General features: G+C 47.2%; 1 protein-coding gene across 1 annotated transcript in view; it reads left to right on the top strand.

Moving 5' to 3' along the window:
• Positions 1-1,827: 1,827 nt before the first annotated feature.
• ZBTB7C (zinc finger and BTB domain containing 7C) overlaps positions 1,828-25,982 on the top strand; it is a 379,507-nt gene continuing 355,352 nt past the window's right edge. Inside the window, exon 1 of the mRNA XM_030867882.2 lies at positions 1,828-2,024. The gene's annotated coding sequence lies outside the window, so the exon portion shown is untranslated. The remainder of the gene's footprint in view (positions 2,025-25,982) is intronic.

Below are 25,982 nucleotides of genomic sequence, written 5' to 3'. Positions count from 1 at the left end.
TGCTGTTTTCTTATTAGGAAAAGCCAGGCCTCTCTGTCCAGTGAAACATGATGTACACAACCGTACGTTTCAGCTCACCCTTTCATGTTTGTGCCTAGATTTCCGCTGTCACATCCTATTCCAGAGCCTTTTCCCTTGTTTTCATTACACCCAAGTGGTGCCATGCAATGTGCATTTATTACACGAACGAATGAAACGACGAAAATTTCTAGTGAGCGACACTGGTACGAAGCGCCAAGCAAAAGGTCCACAAATTAATTTTCGTGAATCCTGTAAAGGATGTCATCGAGTATCTTCAATAGTCAGAGACACTACGCAGACAGCAGCAGTCCCACTGTCCGTTCATTAGTCGGTGGCCAGAATGGAAACAGGAGGGAGAGATTCGCTTTCTCGCCTGTCCTGGGAGCCTCGCACGGCTCAGGTAAGCGCAGTCCCTGTAAGACTTTGAGGACCGAAAACTTCGGCGCCTTTGAAGAAAGAGTCCCGGAGAGGATCCGCTGACATCAGAGGGTACAGTCGCAGAGGTCGGGCAAGCCACGGCGGGCAAGGGTTTCTATGTCTGCAGGGAATGCGGAAGGCGGGAGTTGTAAAAAGGTTGAGCGCCAGTGTGCCCCGGCCTGCTGGTGGCCGGAACATCTGCCCAGGAGTCGCCTAGCCAGCGACAGTTCACGCCTTCGCTCCTGGACCGAGACCCCCTCCTCTTCCCTCGGATGGGCCCTTTGCGCTGTCCATCACCGCTCGGCGCTTGCTGCGCTTCCCACCGAGACTCTCCAGCGGGTACAGTATCCGCGGAGGCGGGGCTTGGAGGGACCGGGTGGAGTCAAGTCCTTCTAGTGCCCGCCCTTTGGCTGCGTAGCTGGGTGATTGGATGCTTCCGAAGGACGCCTTCCAGGCAGTCCAGGCAAGTGACGGGTGGCCCGAGGCCGGTCCCTGGCAAGCGCTGTGCAGCTTGAGGGGTACCCTGGCCGGCGAGCGGTTGGGGGCCCTGCGCCTGAGCGGCCTCCAGGGCGGGGAGGCCCGCAGGGATTTGGGAGCCCTGGAGTGCTGCGCGCCTGCGGTTTCTCGTGTCGGAGAGGTGTCTTTCTGAGCTCTCTGGAATTCCGAGAGCATTTGGGAAACTTCTCGCCCCGACTCCTTGCTCCCTACTTTCGGTTGGAAAAGCAGTTGCTGAGTTGTTTTATTTCCTCCCCCAATCGGAGTCTGTAAAAATAGCCGTGCGCCGGGGCGACCGAGCCAAGCTCTGCCGCCCCGGTGTCCTGGGCCGGGTGTGGACCTAAAAATACCCGGCGGTCTGGAGCCTGTGCTCCGGGTGCCGGCGGGTCCGGCCGGGCCGCAGAGGGCGTCTGGAGACCGGAGAAACGGCGGCCGCCTGGCCCCTCGCCTCGGCCGGGGCTGTCCCTTTAAATCCTGGAGGAGGCAAAGAGAAAAAAGAAAGAAAAAAGACGCGGAGCCCCGAGCGGAGGGTGGCTCTGCCCGGCCCCCCACTCCGCCCCCGCGCCGCGGTCTGACTGCAGCCCGCCGCCTCCGCGGGTCCTGGGCACCCCCAGCAGCGCCGCCTCCAGCCACAGTTACTGTCAAAATAGAAATTAATTGGAGCCGAGGAGGAGGTTGAGACGCAGCAAGTGCATGTGTGGCAGGGCGGGGAGGGGGTGCAGGGGAGGGGCGGGCGCGCGAGAGAGGCGACCTCAGACATCCGGGCCCTTTAGCCCAGTGCGCACCCCGAGCCGCCGGCGCGGGCAGCGCGAGCGCCGGGCGCGGGGCGCAGGGCTGACAGCCGCGGCGCGGGAGGCGGGGCACTAGGAGGGCGGAGGCGCGGAGCGGGGAGGGAGGAGCTGCCGCGCGCCCGCCACTGCCGCTCGGCTCCACACAGCCGGCGCAGCCCAGCCACGAGACTCTGACAGCCGAGCGGCCCGCGCAGCTCCGGCGCACAGGGACGGACGGACCGCGGCGGCGGCGAAGGCGGACGCGAGGACAGCGGCCCGGCACCAAGTGCAGGAGGCGCGCGGGTCCGGCGGCGCGCAGAGGTGAGTGGCTTCGCGTGCCGGGCTGGGGCATCGACTGCGAGGGTCGCGGTCTCTACCGCATCTCGGCTGCTGAGGCGGGTCGGGGGTCGCGGGGCTCCCGGAGGGTGCCTCCACATCGCAGGCGCCGGGGAGCGATCTCCCGGGGCTGTTGCTAGGAGGCCGGCGGTCCGCGCACCCTGGGGCGCAGGCTGGGACAGGGGCGCCCCCGGCGCGGCGGGCAGGAGGCGGGGGGCTGTGGTGGCTATTCAGGGGCTCCGTGCGGCAGCCATGCAACGGGAGGAGGCGGGAGGAGGGAGGGAGGAGGGGAGAGCCAGCGAAGAGCGAGCCAGCGAGCGGGCGCCGCGCCTCCTGGCTGGCACCGCGGCCCGGAGCGAAGTGGCGCGCGGGGCTGGAAGGGAACTTCTACGGGCGCGTGCGGCCCCGGGCTCGGCGGCGCCTTTGGGCCCGGGCGGGGCGGGTCTGTCGGCAGCCACAGGTGGTTTCTGCCAAAACTTTTACCGCACTTCTGCCGGGAAGGCGCGGGAACATTTTGGAGAGTGGCGGTTTCTTGAGACGTTGGCACCCGCACTGAGGTCTTATCTTGAAGATTAGGAAAGGGACTGGAAAGTCTGGGACCCGGCATCTCGCGATGCGCCTCAAGGGCTTCGTAGCGGTCCCTGCTCGAGGTGGTGTCTTTGCAGGATCCTGAGACCCATGCTGCTGTCCACTTGGGAAGTTGCGGGAAATGGGAGCACTCAACGGTTCCTCTGTGCCTCGGGAAAGTTAAGCGAAGGCCGGCCCGCTACCTGTCGCCCACAAGGGTCAGCACAAAATCTCTTCCTAGCGACGCGCACGGGAACCGGGCGCGCCTTCGCTCATGGTGTGCGCATCTCCTGCTCCTTTGAAAGCGAATCGTCTCCAGCCACTGTGTTGCTTTGTTATTAGGGCTGCTTCTTTGATTTCATTAGGAAGAAGGCCAGGAGGAGCCAAAGAAAAGAGAAGCGGCAACAACTCCCGTTTCCTTTGAATCCAGCCGCGGGGGCTGGTACCCAAGCCGAGGTGTGGAGGGTCCAGGACCGAGGGGAGCCAGGAGTCTGTGGCTTGTGCTGCCTGCCCAGGGAGCCTCGCTGGACCATTCTCCAGGCGAGGGCTGGGGTTTCTGGGGCCTCCGGGACGGAAAGAGCGATGACGGTGGGAAGGGAAGACCCTCACAAGAGGGAGATGTGCCTTGGTCAGCTCTGGGAGGGAGGCTCTGAGAAATCCAGTGGTTTGGCCCCGTTCCTCATTGGCCAGGTTGACAAATCCAGGGCAGCGGAGGTTAGCACCACCCGGGTAGCTCCATCCCGGGCTGAAAGAAATCATTATTCCCAGAGTGGGTCTGATACCCAGGTGTTGCAAGTCGGTACAGAACTGCATGGGAGCTGGAAACACTCAGTCCTTCATTCTGGCTGGTGCTGTTCCCACTCCTTATTCCCCAGCCCCAGCAAGGACCTGAGCCGAAAGCATGTCCTTTGCTTTAAAGGAAGTCACAGAATTTTGGAGCTGAAAGAGACCCTAGAAATATTAAAGAGTGCTCGTTTTACAGAGGAGCAGCTTCAGGCCCGAGGAAGGAGAGTGACCTGCCACAGTGGTTAGAGGCGCAGGGAGACTAGAAATGACATCAGCCTCCCAGACCGGGGTGGAGAGAGTTCCCTCAACAAGGCCTTGTAGGGCTTGAGATCAGAAATGCCACTCCCACACCCCAAGCCCATCATGGGCTCATTATCTGGTACTTTCTACATCCATGCTTGCCAGCCCATTTCCTGTCCTCTGCCCTTGGCTTAAGAAGATCAGAGCTGTCACTGCAGATTTCCAGTCCGACACTATCCCAACTTTTCCTGCTCCCTCCTCACCCCAAGTTCCTCAAACTCCTTTTGTAACGTAATGTGGTTTGATTAGCCAAGATGAGTGTGCAGCTCGTCTCACTGTGAGGCACCCACTCTCCGTAGGATGCCAGAACTCTTTTTTCCTGGTAATTAGGTTTTACAGATATTTTTGAAAGGGAGCCCAATTCTGGATCAATCACACTTGGGCACAAATGCTGTGCTGTTGTGGATACTAAATGAGAAAGATGAGCAATTATCTGGGGGTGTTGGGATAAATGTTGTTATGGGTATTTGACACAGCTATTAGACATCAATGAGTGGGTTTTCAGTAAATGTTTTTTACGTTGTATTTTATTGAGCACACAAAGTGTCTTAATTAAAAAGAACTGCGAGTTGGCCACTTAAATTTTAGCCACTTGTTTCTTACCAGTGTGTATGGGCAGGAAGCGTCTGAGTGATAAACAGAATGATTGTTAAGAGAACTTTTTTCTCCCGAACCTAAATATTCTAGGGCAATGCTTATTCTTCAGTCTAAAATGTCATGTACGGTCCAGCAGAACCGTATTAAATCAAAATAATTCTGGATGTGGTGTGTGTCAATCCGTATTAGTCAGAAACGACTTATAAGAGAGAACATTTTGTAAGTTTTATGCTTTCAAGGGCACGCAGTATCAAGAATTCAAGGCAAATGCAGTGTCACCGAGCATAATTCTTCTCTCATGAACAGATAAGAATCGATGTCCCCATAGCTGCGCTTGGGGCTCCTGGAGAAGAAACCAAGATCCGGTATCTTCATGACAATACGATGTTATAGTTTGACACTGCCTTTTCACTTTCGTTGCATGCTAATCTCATAGGTAACTCATAGTTCATAGTTCAGCTCTTAACAGATAGGGAAACCAAGGCAGAGAGAGGGGAGAATGTTATTGCTGTAACTCCATTCACTGCAGGAACATACTCCGAGCATGCAGCTTGGGGTTTCTGGGCCGACCAGGGTGAAAGAGTCCCCCTAATAATACCGTGACCCCCCAGCCCTCTCCAGCACTGCAGTTACAAAGGGGTTTAGAGGTGTGGCAGGGTTACAGTTAGAGTTCATGGGCGGCCACTCGCTCCCATGGGGGCCTGAAGGGCTGTGTTCTCCACTCCGACTGTGGGTGAGCCATTTCCCTCCCTCTTCCAGAAGGCTGTGGGAACTTGGGCGAGGAGGGACCAGCTGGCTGAGGCTGGGGCGGGGGTGTGGGATCTGTGCCTGTGGAGGGCTGAAGGAGTCCAGGCTATTTATAACCCCTCCTCCCCTCCTGGGAGGAAGAGACTCAAGGGTCTGGAACCAGGCTTGGCGCTGACTTCTCCCCAGGATGGCTGTGCCCACTGGAAGAAAACCTGCCACCCACTGCGTGGCGGGGGGCTGGAGTGAACCCTGACCCGTGTGGAGGGGCCCCGCGGGGCTTGTGGCAACTTCAGCTGCCCTGGGGGATCTGGGACTCAAGCATGTCCTAGAGCCAGTGTGGGTGCTTTTCCTCAGGCACTGACCCCCCCATTTGCACAGAATGAGGCGCACCCAGAAACCTCACAGGCTAGAGCGTAAGAACCTGCTCAAGTGGGGGTATTTGCTTCTCTGCATAATGGCAACTATGATTTTTATGCAGGAGGCGCTTCTGAAAGCCACAAATCAGACGTGGCTCCCTCTGACCACGAGCTGTGGCATCTGTTCGGTGCTGGTTGCGGAGGTCTGAGACGTGCAGCCAGAGCTCTTTCCCTCTTCCCCACCCCTTCCCCAGACTAGTCCCCGTTGGTCCCCCTCACCTCCCACTCTTCAAGCCAACACCAAAACCCTCCTTTGTCTTCAAATACATCGTACCTGCCATCCCACCGACTACAGCTTCATTCCTGAGACTGGGCGTATTTTCTTCCTGGGTCAGTGGAGGGAGGAATGGGGGTGGGGGTGGGCCGGAAGCAGGCGGGGCACTGAGCTTGTCTCTCTGTTTAACCCCTTGGAGTGAATTAATCCACCCTTCAGAACCGTGTCAGGCGCTCACAGCTGGTGTTACCAGGAGGCCTACCTGGAGAGGTGGGTGCTGGGCAGCTCCTGGCCAACGGTGCTGCCCTGAGAGCCTGGGGCAGCTTTTGGGGGCGGGGCTTGTGTTGCTCATCGTCACACCCTCAGCGCCCACCGCAAGGCCTGGGCGCGGAAGGTGTCTGCTGAACGCACACCGAGGGCTGGGCAGGGGTGGATGGGCGGACGGCAGTCAGGCTTGCTCCTTCGTTGCCATCAGCTGTGTTCCTTGGCGCTGTGAAGGGGGTGTTGGCAGGGCAAGGATCTAGAAGTGGAGTGTGGATGAGAAGAGTTGGGGTTCCATGGGCATTTTGAGAGCCCCAAGTCAAGCTGATTGCCTGTCTGGGATGATGGGAATCCTGTCATTAATTCGACTGATAGCGATGCATTCCTGCTCTGAGGGCTGTCACAGCACAACCCAGCCTCGCAAAGCCACGGTGGGACTCTCCTCTAGTGAGGCAGGTGGGCCGCTCCTGTGCTACCCTCCTGTGGGATCTCTGGGGTCTGGCCCCTGCCTGCCTCTCTGACCCTCCTCCACTCCCTGTACTCCAGCCACCTGGCTCCTTTTTGGTCCTTGAACACGGAGCTCACGTGTTTCTCCACGTCTGTTCTCCTGTCTGCAAGGCCCTTCCCGCAAATCTTCCCACAGCTGGCTTTACCTTGTCATTAGATCTCAACTGAAACAGCCTGGTAATACGTTCGTCATGGCGTCCCAAGCTATCTGGGATAGAAACTTGATTCTCCTCCTGTCTATTGTCTGCCTCCCGCACTAGAATGTAAGCTCCAAGAAGGCAGGGAGCTTGTCTGGTTTGCTCCCCACTGTATCCCTAACCCCAGAACAGCGCCTGGCATGTGGCAGTGGCTGAGGAAATAGTTGATGAGCTGGGGGTTGTATGAAGATGAATCAGCCAGGGGCCCTGCCCTCGGGATCTCTTTAGCTTAGAGGCGGATATAAAGCTTGTTCATACTCCCTCTGACGTGTGGCAGGAAGGGAAGCTAGCATTTGAGGGCTGTGGTCTAGCAGTGTTGGCCCTGACTCGACAAGGCTGGTTGGCTTCGGCGGAGGGGTCTTCTTTCAGGTGTTTTGTTGTGAGTTGGGGACCTTGGGAAGCTGAGCCACTTCCAGCACTGAAGTTCCTGCAGCTTGCTTGGCTGCCACCTCTCTCCCTCTCTCGTCTGTTTATTTACTTCTTTGCAGAGCAAGAGTTCCAAGCATAATGCCATCCTTGGAGAGTTAGGAATGTTGTGTTTTTCCACCAGCTCCATTCATTTGCAGCCTCCTCAGAACAGCTGTGGACAGCTGGCTGCCAGCGTGGCTGTGGGGAGAGCTTCTCTTCAGGGCCAAGGGGTACACTCAGCCCTGCAGGAATGGGGAATTTCATTTGTGTTTCACACCCTGCTGATTTCCAAACCCCACTGAAATGGTGCCTGTGAAAACAGATTCATGAGGAAATTAAAAAACTATTAGCGTTCAGTTTGCTGCTTATTTTCTGATTATAAAAGCAATAAGGGTCATGATGGAAAATTTGGAAAATATGGAAAGGTGTAAAATTAAAACAGAAAACTGCTTACAACACCCTGATTTTGGAATATTTCCTTCCAGTCTTTTTTCTGTATCTACTAACACACGCATGTGTGTGTGTGCGTGCGTGTGTGTGTGCGTGCGCATGTGCACACGCACAGAGACCTACTCACATATAAATGTATTAAGATTAAATGTTGTTTTCTACAACTTTTAAAACCCATATCATCCTTTAATAGACAGAAGGTTTCTTTTTCTTGGGAGTCTGGGAAATTCCCACTGTGAATCACTGATATTTAGAAGAAAATGTGTTTTCCAAGTCTCCTCACTGGTTGAGAATACTTCAGTAAGCTTTACCATCCACAGTTTGAGTTAGGAAATCAGCTCTCCCTCCTGCCCACCCCCAACACTGGATGTGGTTAGAAAGGTACTTCTCACTAAGTACCTCCCTCCATGACCTGTGAAGAGCCACTGGTATATGGTGTTGCAAGCTGTCCCTCCATGAGAGTTCTATCACGTTTACCAATGCCATCATGCTCTTTAGAAACGTATTTCAATGGATGTGTTGCTTTCCTTCACGTAATGTATCATACTTTATTTACCATTACAAAACACAAAACAAAACCCAGTGCCCATTAGCTAATCATTCCTTGACCTACAAATAACAGCTGGAGAATCTTGAGAAATATGAACCAGTATCACTGGACTAGCGCGTTGAGGGCATCACCATTTGGGGAAAACCCTGGTTCTTGCAGAAGCCCAGGGGCTTTGTCTCTGTCACTGCTATGCCCATGGCGTGCAGTGGATGCTTGGGATATATTTTGCTGAATGAGTGAAATACAGAATACTTCCTGTGGGAGGTGAGACCCTGATTAAGCCCTCTGGTGTCAAGGCTTCTTTTGAGTGTGAGTTTGCTGGAGGAGGAGTGCAGGGCCCTGGGGAGTGGTGGGGAAGAGCATCACCTCCTGGGAAGCAGAGTAGGAAAGGGCAGCATGGGAAGCGGCTTTCTGACTTAATAGTTTTGATTGGTTTCTGGAGGAGGTGAAGTTTAGGTGGAGTCTTGATGTAAGGAGCTAGTGGCTCTTAATTCCATGACACAGGGACTAGAGGGCACCCAGGGAGGAGCAACCTCAAGGTCAAGAGAACCTCAAGGTCAAGAGCACGGGGACAGGTTTGCCAGCCTAGGATGTGGGGTGTAGCCCAACCAGGGAGTGGCTAGAGACAGAGATCCTTCGAACCAGAAGCTCCTCAGGAGCACAGAACCTACTCCCAGGGGAGGATGGGTCCCCAGGGACCACGGGGTCTCCAACCCTGCCTCAGGTATTGTCCCCATCCTGCAGATGAGGAAACTGAGACACGTGCAGGGGTGGTGAAGAGCATGGGTCTGGAGCTGATCAGACCTGAACCCTATGTCTTGGCCACTTTCTGATGGTCACCTTGGGCACATTACTTAACCTCCCTAAGCTTTAGTTTCCTTGTTTAGAAAACAGTGATAACCAACTTCATAGGGTGGTTGAGAAAATGGGATGAGATAATACACACAAAGTACTCTGCACAGCTCCTGACAAAAATGAGGGGTCCCCACATGGAAGCCACAATTATTCACGTGTTTTGTCATTTCTATTTCTAACCTGAAGGGAGAGGAGAGAGAAGACCAAGGATTCGTGTTGAAGAACGTTCAAGACTTTGTTTTCTTCCCCCCTCTTCCTCCCCAAGCTACCACTATACTTCAAGGGATAAAAATCCTATAAGACAGATGACTGCTGGGAAGCCAGTGCTCACATGTAGGTAGAATTAATGTCACTTGAGGGGTGACAGGACCCCTCTGCTTCCCTACCTCCTACAGAAGGGGAGACACACTCCTTACAGCCATCCTGAGGCTTCAGTGGCTCCGTCTCGATATTGTCGTCAGGGGCACACTGCTCAGGAATGCCTGGCGAGGTTGGTCTTTAGAATAGAGAATGGCCACACAGAGTCTGGGACACGGGACAGGTCGGTTTTGCCGACTGGGAGCTGAATGGATAAACGGCTTATGACCTGGAGCGGCACAGCCTAGTGAAGATATAATGTGAGCCACGCAGGTAATTTAAAATTTTCTAGTAGTCACATTTAAAAAAAGTAAAAAGAGATGGGTAAAATGAATTTTAGTAAGGTTTTTTGTTTAACCCAATATATCCGAAGTATTATCGTTTCAACACGTGACACCAGCCACATTTCAAGAGCTCTGTAGTCTGGAGACAGGGCAGGGAGCCTGGGGCACAGGTCAGGAGGGTCAGTCTTGGGGGAGGCTGGTACTACTTGGGGGACTCTGCATGGCCAGGGGAGGAAACGTGTCAAAAGCAAGCAATTTAGGGAAGAAGTGAAGGGTTGTGAGACCTGACTTTTATCCTGGCATGTGGAGGGCGAATTGTGTATTCCTGGGCGCCATTCCACTATGGGCCTCAGTTTCCTCAACCACAAAAATGAGATTGTATTATCTCAGAGCCATTCCGGCTCTGGTGTTCTCTAATTCCTGCGAGAAAGGCATGGAAACTTAGCCACTTCCTAAGTTTGAAGTGGGTGGAGATGGGGCTGGAGAGAGAGTCTGGGCAACAGAGAAACCTGCTGGGCACCACGTTTTAAAGCATCTCATTGGAAAGTTCTGCCTGGACAGTTTAGAGAGACATACACGCCTCCCTAAGCCTCTCCAAGAATGGACAATATCCAGTCACTGCCATTAAGTTACATTTATTTAAAAGTATGTTTTGGGGATGCAGCGGGGCCTCCGTTAACTTTTATTTTTAAAAAGTGACATGTTTTCATTGTCTTTAAATCCTGAAGCTGCCTGTTGTTCCTGGTCATCCCAGATGGCTGTGAATGGCAGCCATAAAAGAGGGGAGGGGCCCTGCAGGAAATATTAGAACAAAAAAGGAAATATTTCAGCTCTGTCATAAATGGGCACTTGGCCTGTCCAGAGAGGATGTGGGAAGAGAGAGGAAAAAAGCAGCAGGTGTGTTTGGAGGGAAGGGTGTGTCTGCAAATGTATTTTAAGCTCCTGAAGTCAGAGGCGCTGGTTTCATTGCACTCTGGTGAGGAGGATTTGAGGTTTTTATCTCCCTGCCACAGACTTCTATGGGGGGAAGGAAACTCTCTCTCCTTTCTAAGGAGTGTTTCTTCTTTTTAAATTAGGTTGTCACTAAGTAACTAGCTGTGTCTACCTGGGGATCCCCTGTTCCCACACAGGAAAGGGCCTATGTGCTCTAAGAGCTGGTCCAAACACGCCATTCACGGAGGAGGAAACTGAGGGTCAGAGAGGCCCCGCCACTCTCTGAGGTCCCCCAGGAAGGCAGGGAGGAGCCCAGGCCGGTGCCAGTGGCTGCCACATGTCCTTTCAGCCACACAAGGGTGCCTCCTGGGTTTTTGCTTTCTGCGCAGTTAACAGATGACTCAACCAGGCTGCCCTGAATCATTTTTAAATGAGGATTTCTCTTTTATGTTTTCCTAAACTAGATTTTTTATTACTTTTCCACGCATTGTTTGCTTTGAATTTCTAATTTAATTTTTTCGAATAGGTCAATACTTACATGGTTTAAAATTCAAAAGGTACAAAAGGGTATTAAGTAAACTGGCTTTCTCTCACCTCATCGCTTAGTTCCCTTATCCCTAGGCAACCACTGCTACTGGTCTCTTCAGTTTAAAGATACTGAATGCACAAACTGGAAAATATGTATATGTGTGTGTATGTATACATACATGTGCATGGGTATTTAAAGATTTTTTTACCCAAATGGAAGCATACCATACACATTACATTTCACTTTACATTTTCCACTGAACAGTAAGTCTTGACTATAAAGAACTTCTTTGTTCTTTTTTGCTTGTTTGTTTTGACTGCGTAAATTCCATTGTATGGCTGTACCTTGGCTTATTTAACCAGGCCCTTATAGATGGATATTTTGCTTGTTTCCAGTCTTTTGCTTATCCAATACTCTTGGTTTTTACCCAATGATTTTTTAAAAGTGAACGCTATTTATTTATTTATTTATTTTGGCTGTGTTGGGTCTTCGTTTCTGTGCGTGGGCTTTCTCTAGTTGTGGCGAGCGGGGGCCACTCTTCATCGCGGTGCGCGGGCCTCTCACTATCGCGGCCTCTCTTGTTGCGGAGCACAAGCTCCAGACACGCAGGCTCAGTAGTTGTGGCTCACGGGCCTAGTTGCTCCGCGGCATGTGGGATCCTCCCAGACCAGGGCTCGAACCCGTGTCCCCTGCATTAGCAGGCAGATTCTCAACCACTACGCCACCAGGGAAGCCATACCCAATGATTTTTTTTTTAATGAAAGCAAACCTTGAATTTTCTGAATACAAAATGATAGCCTTCTAAGCTTGCTGATTTATTGTTCACAAGGTGCTTCAAAGAATAAAATTGCTTAATTGTTTAAAGATTAAGAGCAGAATAAACAATTTTTTGTATTGAACTTCCTGGAAAACAAATCCTATGGTCGACATTATTAAACCAATGTTTCTTGAGTTCCTACTGTGTGCTGTGCCAGGCAATGGGTGCAGGTGGGGAAGCAAAGACGAAGGCGGCTTGTAGGACAGCACTTCTGTTCTCGGCCTGGAGTCGGGGGCAGGGGTGATTTTGATGGAGGAAGAGAACAGTTAAAGCAGCACTGGGGGCGGCCTAGATGAAGGGAAATAAAAGCCACAGAGGGGATGCTAGGGCCTTTGACTGGGGGTGGGGTGCAGGGTGTCAGGGAGGGGCTCTGGGCTGACTGGCTGGATGTGAGCAGTGAGGTTTCCTGCCCGCAGCTCACAGCACCATGTCCTTGGTCCCCCTCATCTGCCTCTCTTGGTCACTGTCCATCTGCAGAGTCCTCCATAGGGCTGGGTCTGGGGCCCCGGCTCAGCCAGGTAGACTCTGTGCCCTTGCTGTGCTCCTTCTGAGCCTGAGGGGCTTTGAAACCGCTCTTTATCCCAGGAAGACAGAGCTGTCTTCAGTCTGGAGAGCAAGACTGTCCCTCAGGCCAATACCTTCTCAGCAAATGGGCAGTGATGGCAGCGCAGCCCCATGGACAGACAGGATTGGGGTCAGTGGAGAGAAATCAATCCTACTATGTTGAAGGAGGCACCCTCAACCCGCTTGAACTGGAGTCGCCTGGGCCATCCCTGTGTGTATGCAGCTCCATGTTCCCCTCCCGGATTGAGGGGCATCTCCTTTCAGGACCACTGGCCCCAGTCCTTGCAGCCTGCCCTCTTGGAGGCCCAGAAAGCTTTCCAGAAGCAGCCCACAGCCTGAGTGTAGGCCTCTATCGGTGGGGTCGAAGGCAACCAACTAGAGTAGCTGAAGAGTTCCAGACTGGCCCTAGAAACTGCCCATCACAAAGAATTTTTGCTTGTGTGTGTGGGGTGGGGGAGGGAAGCTGGGATCCCACCGAGAACACAAGGTGCATTGGAGCTCCCCCTGTGTCTCCAGCCTGGGCTAAGTTCTGCAGAGCATCAGAAGAAGCCCAAGACATGGTCTTGGCCTCAAGATCCGAAAACCTGGCTGGGAAAATGGTGATGTATATAAGATATACATATACATAAGGATAAGATATACTTATACATATAAGATATACAAGCCTAATGCTGAAGAGCTAAATGATGCAGTATATCTTGTAAGAACTGTAAGACTTTAAGGAAAAGAGAGGTTGTATGCCTGGGGTCGACAGGGTGTGAGACTTCAGACGGACCTCAGAAAGGGAGTGTGGTAGGAGGATGGGCACTGACATCAATTTAGCGACGGCTACATGTCAGGCACTGCCCGGGTGTGATACGCCCATTCAATCCCACAGCAGCTTTTAGTTAGACGTTATCATTCCCATTTAACAGAGCTCAGGTTTCAGAGCCCCACTGCACCTAAATTGACACTGAGGTTCCTAGAGATTATTCAGGGAGAGAGGAACAGCTTGTGCAAAGGAATGGCGGGATGAGTGTGCCCTGTGTCACGCTCCACCAAGAAGTCACCTCTTAGTAGAAAAGCATGTGTAGGAAGTAGGAGGAAGTACATTTGATTAAGTGGGTCAGGCTTGGAGGATTAATTGCAGTAAATCATTTATTTATTTTTGAATTTTACTTTATTTTTTTATACAGCAGGTTCTTATTAGTTATCCATTTTATACATATTAGTGTATATATGTCAATCCCAATCTCCCAATTCATCACATTCCACCCCCCCCACGCCCCGTCACTTTCCCCCCTTGATGTCCATACGTTTGTTCTCTACATGTGTGTCTCTATTTCTGCCCTGCAAACCAGTTCATCTATACCATTTTTCTAGGTTCCACATATGTGTGTTAATATATTTGTTTTTCTCTTTCTGACTTACTTCACTCTGTATGACAGTCTCTAGATCCATCCACATCTCTACAAATGACCCAATTTCGTTCCTTTTTATGGCTGAGTAATATTCCATTGTATATATGTACCACATCTTCTTTATCCATTCATCTGTCAATGGGCATTTAGGTTGCTTCCATGACCTGGCTATTGTAAATACTGCTGTAATGAACATTGGGGTGCATGTGTCTTTTTGAATTGTGGTTTTCTCTGGGTATATGCCCAGTAGTGGGATTGCTGGGTCATACATGGTAATTCTGTTTATAGCTTTTTAAAGAACCTCCATACTGTTCTCCATAGCGGCTGTATCAATTTACATTCCTACCAACAGTGCAAAAGGATTCCCTTTTCTTCAAACCCTCTCTAGCATTTGTTTTTTGTAGATTTTCTGATGATGCCCATTCTAACTGGTGTGAGGTGATACCTCATTGTAGTTTTGATTTGCATTTCTCTAATAATTAGTGATGTTGAGCATCCTTTCATGTGTTTGTTGGCAATCTCTATATCTTTTTTGGAGAAATATCTATTTAGGTCTTCTGCCCATTTTTGGATTGGGTTGTTTGTTTTTTTTGATATTGAGCTGCATGAGCTGCTTGTAAATTTTGAAGATTAGTTCTTTGTCAGTTGCTTCATTTGCAAATATTTTCGCCCATTCTTAGGGTTGTCTTTTCATCTTGTTTGTAGTTTCCTTTGCTTTGCAAAAGGTAGGTCCCATTTGTTTGTTTTTGTTTTTAATTTCCATTACTCTAGGAGGTGGATCAAAAAAGATCTTGCTGTGATTTATGTCAAAGAGTGTCCTTCCTATGTTTTCCTCTAAGAGTTTTATAGTGTCTGGTCTTACATTTAGGTCTCTAATCCATTTTGAGTTTATTTTTGTGTATGGTGTTAGGGAGTGTTCTAATTTCATTCTTTTCCATGTAGCTGTCCAGTTTTCCCATCACCACTCATTGAAGAGACTGTCTTTTCTCCATTCTATATCCTTGCCTCCTTTGTCATAGATTAGTTGACCATAGGTGTGTGGGTTTATCTCTGGGCTTTCTATCCTGTTCCATTGATCTATATTTCTGTTTTTGTGCCAGTACCATATTGTCTTGATTACTGTAGCCTTGTAATATAGTCTGAAGTCAGGGAGTCTGAGTCCTCCAGCTCCATTTTTTTCGCCCTCCAGACTACTTTGGCTATTTGGGGTCTTTTGTGTCTCCATACAAATTTTAAGATTTTTTGCTCTGGTTCTGTAAAAAATGCCATTGGTAATTTGATAGGGATTGCACTGAATCTGTAGATTGCTTTGGGTAGTGTAGTATTTTCACAATGTTGATTCTTCCAATCCAAGAACATGGTATATCTCTCCATCTGTTTCTATCATCATTCATCAGTGTCTTATAGTTTTCTGCATAGAGGTCTTTTGTCTCCCTAGGTAGGTTTATTCCTAGTTATTTTATTCTTTTTGTTGCAATGGTAAATGGGAGTGTTTCCGTAATTCCTCTTTCACATTTTCCTCATTAGTGTATAGGAATGCAAGAGATTTCTGTGCATTAATTTTGTATCCTGCAACTTTACCAAATTCATTGATTAGCTCTAGTAGTTTTCTGGTGGTATCTTTAGGATTCTCTATGTGTAGTATTATGTCATCTGAAAACAGTGACAGTTTTACTTCTTCTTTTCCAATTTATACTCTTTTTATTTTTTCTTCTCTGATTGCCGAGGCTAGGACTTCCAAAGCTATGTTGAATAATAGCGATGAGAGTGGACATCCTTGTCTTGTTCCTGATGTTAGAGGAAATGCTTTCTGTTTTTCACCATTGAGAATGATGTTTGCTGTGGGTTTGTTGTATATGGCCTTTATTATGTTGAGGTAGGTTCCTTCTGTGCCCACTTTCTGGAAAGTTTTTATCATAAATGGGTGTTGAATTTTGTCAGAAGCTTCTTCTGCATCTATTGAGATGATCATATGGTTTTTCTTCTTCAATTTGTTAATATGGTGTATCACGTTGATTGATTTGCATATATTGAAGAATCCTTGCATCCCTGGGATAAACCCCACTTGATCATGGTGTATTATCCTTTTAATGTGTTGTTGGATTCTGTTTGCTAGTATTTTGTTGAGGATTTTTGCATCTGTATTCATCAGTGATATTGGTTTGTAGTTTTCTTTTTTTGTAGTATCTTTGTCTGGTTTTGGTATCAGGGTGATGGTGGCCTCATAGAATGAGTTTGGTAGTGTTCCTTCCTCAAATTGCTGTAAGTGTTAACTCCCAGGCTGTTTACCCCTCTGTCCAGTTCACTTCTGAGTTTTACCTGGTTTAGCTCAATTCTTGTATGCTTCAGGGAATGCCATAATGTCAATTTTTGCATTACACCGTAAGAATTTAGGAAGATATAATCCACTTGACACCAAGTATTAAAACCATGCATTTCAGTCCAAAACCAAACTGGGGTAATTTTTATCCATTAACCAGTATCTCTTATGACATTTTGGAAAATTGTTTTTGGAGCTACTTAAGGCGCTGTTGTAAAAATTCAACTACCAGCACAAAGGAATATCAGGTCATTGGACTCAGGTGTTAAGACATCCCAGAGGTGTGTGTTTATCAGTGTTTTCTAATCTTGTAGATGGATGGTTCTATATTTCAACATCTATGAGAGCCACGTGACTTGTTAATGACCTTGTGGCTCACAGTCAAGGATGAGAATTCCTCATTCATTACACTCTCTCTGTGTGCTGTGGGCCAAGTAGTATGTGTTGTTAAGGGTGGTGAATGGACAGGAGCAGGGGAAAGTATGGGAAGGCTAGTAAATCTGGGTAATGGTTAGGTTGTGAGATGTGCTGGAGAGATTCAACGATCCCATTCCAAATCCCAAGTTTGCATAAGTGTCTTCCAGTAGGTTTCTATCCATCTTTGTAATCTCAGGGTTCCTCCTACCTGGTACTAACTTACAAATAAATATAAACCACTTGAATGAAAAAAGCCTGCCTGCTGTTTTTCTGACTGCCTTTTTTTTACATCTTTATTGGAGTATAATTGCTTTACAATGGTGTGTTAGTTTCTGCTTTATAACAAAGTGAATCAGTTATACATATACATATGTTCCCATATCTCTTCCCTCTTGCGTCTCCCTCCCTCCCACCGTCCCTATCCCACCCCTCTAGGTGGTCACAAAACACCGAGTTGATCTCCCTGTGCTATGCGGCTGCTTCTCACTAGCTATCTATTTTACGTTTGGTAGTGTATATATGTCCAGGCCACTCTCTCACTTTGTCACAGCTTACCCTTCCCCCTCCCCATATCCTCAAGTCCCTTTTCTAGTAGGTCTGTGTCTTTATTCCTGTCTTAGCCCTAGGTTCTTCATGACATTTTTTTTCTCAGATTCCATATATATGTGTTAGCATACGGTATTTGTCTTTCTCTTTCTGACTTACTTCACTCTGTATGACAGACTCTAGATCCATCCACCTCACTACAAATAACTCAATTTCGTTTCTTTTTATGGCTGAGTAATATTCCATTGTATGTATGTGCCACATCTTCTTTATCCATTCATCTAATGATGGGCGCTTAAGTTGCTTCCATGTCCTGGCTATTGTAAATAGAGCTGCAATGAACATTTTGGTACATGACTCTTTTTTTTTTTTTTTTTGCGGTACGCGGGCCTCTCACCGTTGCGGCCTTTCCCGTTGCGGAGCACAAGCTCCGGACGCGCAGGCTCAGCGGCTATGGCTCACGGGCCCAGCCGCTCTGCGGCATGTGGGATCTTCCCGGACCGGGGCACGACCCCGTGTCCCCTGCATCGGCAGGTGGACTCTCAACCACTGCACCACCAGGGAAGCCCCCATGACTCTTTTTGAATTATGGTTTTCTCAGGGTATATGCCCAGTAGTGGGATTGCTGGGTCATATGGTAGTTCTATTTTCAGTTTTTTAAGGAACCTCCATACTGTTCTCCATAGTGGCTGTACCAATTCACATTCCCACCAGCAGTGCAAGAGGGTTCCCTTTTCTCCACACTCTCTCCAGCATTTATTGTTTCTAGATTTTTTGATGATGGCCATTCTGACTGGTGTGAGATGATATCGTATTGTAGTTTTGATTCGCATTTCTCTAATGATAAATGATGTTGAGCATTCTTTCATGTGTTTGTTGGCAATCTGTATATCTTCTTTGGAGAAATGTCTGTTTAGGTCTTCTGCCCATTTTTGGATTGGGTTGTTTGTTTTTTTTTGTTATTGAGCTGCATGAGCTGCTTGTAAATTTTGGAGATTAATCCTTTGTCAGTTGCTTCATTTGCAAATATTTTCTCCCATTCTGAGGGCTGTCTTTTCATCTTGTTTATGGTTTCCTTTGCTGTGCAAAAGCTTTTAAGTTTCATTAGGTCCCATTTGTTTATTTTTGTTTTTATTTCCATTTCTCTAGGAGGTGGGTCAAAAAAGATCTTGCTGTGATTTATGTCATAGAGTGTTCTGCCTATGTTTTCCTCTAAGAGTTTGATAGTGTCTGGCCTTACATTTAGGTCTTTAATCCATTTTGAGCTTATTTTTGTGTATGGTGTTAGGAAGTGTTCTAATCTCATACTTTTACATGTAGCTGTCCAGTTTTCCCAGCACCACTTATTGAAGAGGCTGTCCTTTTTCCATTGTACATTCCTGCCTCCTTTATCAAAGATAAGGTGACCATATGTGCATGGGTTTATCTCTGAGCTTTCTCTCCTGTTCCATTGATCTATATTTCTGTTTTTGTACCAGTACCATACTGTCTTGATTACTGTACCTTTGTAGTATAGTCTGAAGTCAGGGAGCCTGATTCCTCTGCCTCCGTTTTTCATTCTCAAGATTGCTTTGGCTATTCGGGGTCTTCTGTGTTTCCATACAAATTGTGAAATTTTTTGTTTTAGTTCTGTGAAAAATGCCAGTGGTAGTTTGATAGGGATTGCATTGAATCTGTATATTGCTTTGGGTAGTAGAGTCATTTTCACAATGTTGATTCTTCCAATCCAAGAACATGGTATATCTCTCTATCTATTTGTATCATTTTTAATTTCTTTCATCAGTGTCTTATAATTTTCTGCATACAGGTCTTTTGTCTCCTTAGGTAGGTTTATTCCTAGATATTTTATTCTTTGTGTTGCAATGGTAAATGGGAGTGTTTTCTTGATTTCACTTTCAGATTTTTCATCATTAGTGTGTAGGAATGCCAGAGATTTCTGTGCATTAATTTTGTATCCTGCTACTTTACCAAATTCATAGATTAGCTCTAGTAGTTTCCTGGTAGCATCTTTAGGATTCTCTATGTATAGTATCATGTCATCTAAAAACAATGACAGCTTTACTTCTTCTTTTCCGATTTGGATTTCTTTTATTTCCTTTTCTTCTCTGATTGCTGCAGATAAAACTTCCAAAACTATGTTGAATAAGAGTAGTGAGAGTGAGCAACCTTGTCTTGTTCCTGATCTTAGTGGAAATGCTTTCAGTTTTTCACCATTGAGAACGATGTTGGCTGTGGGTTTGTCATATATGGCCTTTATTATGTTGAGGAAAGTTCCCTCTATGCCTACTTTCTGGAGGGTTTTTATCATAAATGGGTGTTGAATTTTGTCAAAAACTTTCTATGCATCTATTGAAATGACCATATGGTTTTTCTCCTTCAATTTGTTAATATGGTGTATCACATTGATTGACTTGTGTATATTGAAGAATCCTTGCATTCCTGGAATAAACCCCACTTGATCATGGTGTATGATCCTCTTAATGTGCTGTTGGATTCTGTTTGCTAGTATTTTGTTGAGGATTTTTGCATCTATGTTCATCAGTGATATTAGCCTGTAGTTTTCTTTCTTTGTGACATCTTTGTCTGGTTTTGGTATCAGGGTCATGGTGGCCTCGTAGAATGAGCCTGGGCATGTTCCTCCCTCTGCTATGTTTTGGAAGAGTTTGAGAAGGATAGGTGTTAGCTCTTCTCTAAATGTTTGATAGAATTTGCCTGTGAAGCCATCTGGTCCTGGGCTTTTGTTTGTTGGAAGATTTTTAATCACAGTTTCAATTTCAGTGCTTGTGATTAGTCTGTTCATATTTTCTATTTCTTCCTGATTCAGTCTTGGCAGGTTGTGCATTTCTAAGAATCTGTCCACTTCTTCCAGGTTGTCCATTTTATTGGCATAGAGTTGTAGTAATCTCTCATGACTTTTGTATATCTGCAGTGTCAGTTGTTACTTCTCCTTTTTCATTTCTAATTCTATTGATTTGAGTCTTCTCCCTTTTTTTCTTGATGAGTCTGGCTAATGGTTTATCAATTTTGTTTATCTTCTCAAAGAACTAGCTTTTAGTTTTATTGATCTTTGCTATCGTTTCCTTCATTTCTCTTTCATTTATTTCTGATCTGATCTTTATGATTTCTTTCCCTCTGCTAACTTTGGGGTATTTTTGTTCTTCTTTCTCTAATTGCTTTAGGTACAAGGTTAGGTTGTTTATTCGAGATGTTTCCTGTTTCTTAAGGTACGATTGTGTTGCTATAAACTCCCCTCTTAGAACTGCTTTTGCTGCATCCCATAGGTTTTGGGTCGTCGTGTCTCCATTGTTATATATTTCTAGGTATTTTTTGATTTCCTCTTTGATTTCTTCAGTGATCACTTCGTTATTAAGTAGTATATTGTTTAGCCTCCATGTGTTTGTATTTTTTACAGATCTTTTCCTGTAATTGACATCTAGTCTCATAGCGTTGTGGTCGGAAAAGATACTTGATACAATTTCAATTTTCTTAATTTACCAAGGCTTGATTTATGACCCAAGATATGATCTATCCTGGAGAATGTTTCATGAGCACTTGAGAAAAATGTGTATTCTGTTGTTTTTGGATGGAATGTCCTATAAATATCAATTAAGTCCATCTTGTTTAATGTATCATTTAAAGCTTGTGTTTCCTTATTTATTTTCATTTTGGATGATCTGTCCATTGGTGAAAGTGGGGTGTTAAAGTCCCCTACTATGAATGTGTTACTGTCGATTTCCCCTTTTATGGCTGTTAGTATTTGCCTTATGTATTGAGGTGCTCCTATGTTGGGTGCATAAATATTTACAATTGTTATATCTTCTTGGATCGATCCCTTGATCATTATGTAGTGTCCTTCTTTGTCTCTTCTAATAGTCTTTATTTTAAAGTCTATTTTATCTGATATGAGAATTGCTACTGCAGCTTTCTTTTGGTTTCCATTTGCATGGAATATCTTTTTCGATCCCATCACTTTCAGTCTGTATGTGTCTCTAGGTCTGAAGTGGGTCTCTTGTAGACAGCATATATATGGGTCTTGTTTTTGTATCCATTCAGCCAATCTGTGTCTTTTGGTGGGAGCATTTAATCCATTTACATTTAAGGTAATTATCGATATGTATGTTCCTATTCCCATTTTCTTAATTGTTTTGGGTTTGTTATTGTAGGTCTTTTCCTTCTCTTGTGTTTCTTGCCTAGAGAAGTTCCTTTAGCATTTGTTGTAAAGCTGGTTTGATGGTGCTGAACTCTCTCAGCTTTTGCTTGTCTGTAAAGGTTTTAATTTCTCCATCAAATCTGAATGAGATCCTTGCTGGGTAGAGTAATCTTGGTTGTAGGTTTTTCTCCTTCCTCACTTTAAATATGTCCTGCCAGTCCCTTCTGGCTTGCAGAGTTTCTGCTGAAAGATCAGCTGTTAACCTTATGGGGATTCCCTTGTGTGTTATTTGTCGTTTTTCCCTTACTGCTTTTAATATGTTTTCTTTGTATTTAACTTTTGACAATTTGATTAATATGTGTCTTGGTGTGTTTCTCCTTGGATTTATCCTGTATGGGACTCTGTGCTTCCTGGACTTGATTAACTATTTCCTTTCCCATATTAGGGAAGTTTTCAACTATAATCTCTTCAAATATTTTCTCAGTCCCTTTCTTTTTTTCTTCTTCTTCTGGAACCCTTATAATTTGAATGTTGGTGTGTTTAATGTTGTCCCAGAGGTCTCTGAGACTTTCCTCAGTTCTTTTCATTTCTTTTTCTTTATTCTGCTCTGCAGTAGTTATTTCCACTATTTTATCTTCCAGGTCACTTATCCGTTCTTCTGCCTCAGTTATTCTGCTATTGATCCCATCTAGAGTATTTTTCATTTCATTTATTGTGTTGTTCATCGTTGCTTGTTTCATCTTTAGTTCTTCTAGGTCCTGTTAAATGTTTCTTGCATTGTCTCTATTCTATTTCCAAGATTTTGGATCATCTTAACTATCATTATTCTGAATTCTTTTTCAGGTAGACTGCCTATTTCCTCTTCATTGGTTAGGTCTGTTGGGTTTTTACCTTGCTCCTTCATCTGCTGTGTGTTTCTCTGTCTTCTCATTTTGCTTATCTTACTGTGTTTGGGGTCTCCTTTTTGCAGGCTGCAGGTTCGTAGTTCACATTGTTTTTGGTGTCTGTCCCCAGTGGCTAAAGTTCGTTCAGTGGGTGTGTAGGCTTCCTGGTGGAAGGGACTGGTGCCTGTGTTCTGGTGGATGAGGCTGGATCTTGTCTTTCTGGTGGGCAGGTCCACGTCTGGTGGTGTGTTTTGGGGTGTCTGTGGCCTTATTATGATTTTAGGCAGCCTCTCTGCTAATGGGTGGGGTTGTGTTCCTGTCTTGCTAGTTGTTTGGCATAGGGTGTCCAGCACTGTAGCTTGCTGGTCATTGAGTGAAGCTGGGTCTTGGTGTTGAGATGGCGATCTCTGGGAGATATTCACCATTTGATATTATGTGGAGCTGGGAGGTCTCTTGTGGACCAGTGTCCTGAAGTTGGCTCTTCCACCTCACAGGCACAGCACTGACTCCTGGCTGCAGCACCAAGAGCCTTTCATCCACACGGCTCAGAATAAAAGGGAGAAAAAGGAGAAAGAAAGAAAGAGGATAGAAGAAAATAAAATAAGATAAAATAAAAAGTTATTAAAATAAAATATAATTACTAAGAAAAAAAATTTTTAAAGTAAAACACAACAACAAAAAAAACGGATGGATAGAACCCTTGGACAAATGGTGGAAGCAAAGCTATACAGACAAAATATCACACAGAAGCATACACATACACACTCACAAAAAGAGGAAAAGGGGAAAAAATAATAAGTCTTGCTCTCAAAGTCCACCTCCTCAATTTGGGATGATTCGTTGTCTATTCAGGTATTCCACAGATGCAGGGCACATCAAGTTGATTGTGGAGATTTAATCCGCTGCTTCTGAGGCTGCTGAGAGAGATTTCCCTTTCTCTTCTTTGTTCTCACAGCTCCTGGGGCTCAGTTTTGGATTTGGCCCCGCCTCTGCATGTAGGTCGCCGGAGGGCGTCTGTTCTTCGCACAGACAAGACGGGGTTAAAGCAGCAGCTGATTCGGGGGCTCTGGCTCACTCAGGCCGGGGGGAGGGAGGGGTATGGAGTGCGGGGCGAGCCTACGGCGGCGGAGGCCAGCGTGACGTTGCACCAGCCTGAGGCGCGCCGTGCGTTCTCCCGGGGCAGTTGTCCCTGAATCCCGGGACCCTGGCAGTGGCGGGCTGCACAGGCTCTCCAGAAGGGAGGTGTGGAGAGTGACCTGTGCTCGCACACAGGCTTCTTGGTGGCGGCAGCAGCGGACTTAGTGTCTCATGCCCGTCTCTGGGGTCCGCACTGTTAGCCGCGGCTCACGCCCGTCTCTGGAGCTCCTTTAGGCAGCGCGCTTAATCCCCTCTCCTCGCGCACCAGGAAACAAAGAGGGAAGAAAAAGTCTCTTGCCTCTTCGGCAGGTCCAGACTTTTCCCGGACTCCCTCCGGCTAGCTGTGGTGCACTAACCCTCTGCAGGCTGTGTTCACGCCGCCATCCCCAGTCCTCTCCCTGCGCTCTGACAGAAGCCCGAGCCTCAGCTCCCAGCCCCGCCCGCCCCGGCGGGTGAGCAGACGAGGCTCTCGGGCTGGTGAGTGCTGGTCGGCCCCGATCCTCTGTGTGGGAGTCTCTCCGCTTTGCCCTCCGCACCCCTGTGGCTGCGCTCTCCTCACAGCTCCAAAGCTTCCCCCCCTCCGCCACCCGCAGTCTCCGCCCGTGAAGGGCCTTCCTAGTGTGTGGAAACCTTTCCCCCTTTACAGCTCCCTCCCACTGGTGCAGGTCCCGTCCCTATTCTTTTGTCTCTGTTTATTCTTTTTTCTTTTGCCCCACCCAGGTACGTGGGGAGTTTCTTGCCTTTTGGGAGGTCTGAGGTCTTCTGCCAGCGTACAGTAGGTGTTCTGTAGGAGTTGTTCCACGCGTAGATGTATTTCTGATATATCTGTGGGGAGGAAGGTGATCTCCGCGTCTTACTCTTCCGCCATCTTCCCCCTCTCTCTCCTGACTGCCTTTAGCATTGGGAATTAATGAAGTCTTAGTAGATCTGAACCTCACCTGAAGAGGTTATGGCCATCTTATTAGGCTTCTTGCCTTGATTCTTATAGAATGTAGAAAACTCCCCGAGGGTAGGAAAATGTTTACTGTCTCTGGTTTAGCTCTGATGTTAGATGTGCTTGTGCAAATCACCTCCTAACTCAGATTTCAGCTAGTTTCTGAGGACCTGGAAATTGGGCTCCCAAGCTGGGCAGTACTGATGAGAAAGCGGAGGGCAAGATCCCAGTCATTCTCCCTGCCAGCCATGGGAAAGCTGATGAGTGTGCGCTTGCCTTTGTCTACCTGGAGCCCTGGGATGTTTTCCTAAGATGCTTTGGAGAGGAGAGTGGGGCTGGCGGGAAAGGTTGTAACAGTGAATTATTTGATAAACTAATATCTCTGCTTACTTTCTGGAAAACTACATCACGCTATGTTTTATCTCCATTGCTCTGCCAGAAATTCCTCATGACAGATTCTGATGCACCAGACTGAGCCATCTCGCTGAGCCGCACCTATTTGCAGAAGTCATTAGAAGCCATTGTTTAACCAGAGGCTTTTCTGTTCCTTCCTTGCAATTTTCAAGACCCTGCATTTGTACAGACCTGACTCGGCAACATTCTATTTTGGGAATTTGTTATCTCTTCTCAGATTCTGGACTGTGGTTCCCTAGTTCTCTGCTCTTTGTTCAGGAATGGCTATTGCATAGCTCTTGAGTCCAGGTCTGAAGTAGTCTTGCCACATCTTTGTACCAGGTTTCTGCCCAGCTCCTGGGTACGGGAGTGACTCCTCCTGCCTGCCTCATGGACAAACTAACGTTTTCACCACTGTAAATTGTTACATTCCCCGGGAAAGTAGCCATTTGCCACAGTGGTAAAGCATTTCAATAGAGCATACATGCCCCCATCTCTCTCGCTCTCTCTCCCTGCCCCCCACCTCCCTCTCTCCTCCCCTCCTTCCCTCTCCCTTTCTCCTTCCCTTCTTAAATGGGATCCTAGATGGAAAGCGCCCAGCATAGTGGCTGTCACAGAGCCCAGAACTCAATAAATATTATTGATTACTACTAATATTATAATTATCATGTTCAAAAGGAAACCGTAGCCCCCAGTCCCTTTGTGGTCATGCTCGAGAGTCAGAAAGCTCTCATAGCCTGGTGACCCATTCTGTTGTTTTTTTATACTCCATCCTTCATACACACACAGCATATTAAGAGTCTGTTCATTCTTGGGATGTGTGCGAAATTCCAATTCCTGTCAGGAGAATTTATGTGTGGTTTTAGAGGGGATAATCGACCAGTTAGTACGTGCACACTGATTTTATACACATACGCGTCGGCGTTTACAGCACACATTATAACATCTTCAGTCTCTGCCAAGAATGTGTATTTCTTAGCCCCGTGCATTTGCATATTATGGGTTCATAATTTCAAATAGCTGTAAAGATCTCTACAGGAAAATGTAGTCACTGTAGTCCGATGTTCTAAATCTCAATGCAGTAGTAGAACCGGGCTAATTTTTGCCCCTGCTAATGTACCAGCCCTGAAATTTTCACACACACACACACACACACACACACACCCCTCTGACTTTACTTCTAAGCAAGGATTTAATAGCTGGGAGCTGAGTTATGCTGCCTATTCCCTAGACTTCATTACCTTTCCAAAATATATCGTACACTTGGCACAATGTACTGTGGTCTTATTACAGATGATTAAAAAGAAAAGATTTGTCAAAATAAATGAACCCACTGTATCTGATCTTCCCCTGGTTTGGGTCCCTCGCTTTCCACCCCTCACCCCACAATGCAGCCTTAGTCATCTGCCGTGCTTCTCGCTTA

The sequence above is a fragment of the Globicephala melas genome, chromosome 13 (assembly GCF_963455315.2).
Source record: "Globicephala melas chromosome 13, mGloMel1.2, whole genome shotgun sequence".
Lineage (NCBI taxonomy): Eukaryota > Metazoa > Chordata > Mammalia > Artiodactyla > Delphinidae > Globicephala > Globicephala melas.
This window is presented reverse-complemented; position numbering and strand designations above follow the sequence as displayed.